This window comes from Chaetura pelagica, unplaced genomic scaffold, assembly GCF_000747805.2.
Source record: "Chaetura pelagica isolate M959 unplaced genomic scaffold, ChaPel_1.0 scaffold504, whole genome shotgun sequence".
NCBI lineage: Eukaryota > Metazoa > Chordata > Aves > Apodiformes > Apodidae > Chaetura > Chaetura pelagica.
Genome location: NW_009953072.1, coordinates 58,286 through 58,904, shown reverse-complemented (window position 1 = coordinate 58,904; position 619 = coordinate 58,286).

Genomic DNA, 619 nt, shown 5'->3' with positions numbered 1-619 from the left:
CCAGGCAGGTCCCAGGGAGCTGCCCCTGCCCCTCCGTGGTCACCCCTTGCACGTGGAACTTTCCTGCTGCTCAATCCCACGGAGCTAAAACTACGTCCCCTCATTTGTTTTTCATGTGAAGCAGCAGGAAGGGCTGGGGGAACCCAGTTTGGGGGTGGTTGTTTTAAAATATATATTTTTTTAAAAATGGCCTTAAACTTTCCCTGGGAGCTGAACCCTCCTCAAGAGCATCATCGGCTCAGCCCGACCCAAGCAGAGCCCGAAGAGGAGCCGCGGAGGGGCCGGGATGTGGCCGCGGGGTCCTTGCCCAGCTCCTCCCACCCCAGGGGTCAGCCCAGGACGGGGCCGCAGCCCCCGGGACCCTCTTACCCTTCCAGCCGGGAACCCAAGTGCTGAGATTGTTCCATGGGCGTTTGTTCCATTGCGAGTTTAGTTACTGCTTTCAAACCAAGTGTACAGAAATGGCATTTCAATTTCTCTGATGCTTCCTGGAAGCCATAGGATTTAGGGGCTTTTTTGTTGGTTTTTTCCGGTTTTTTTTTTTTGTTGTTGGGTTGTGTTTTTTTTTCGTTTTTTTTTTTAATAATAAAAACAATTTAAAAAAGAAAATAAAAAAAAA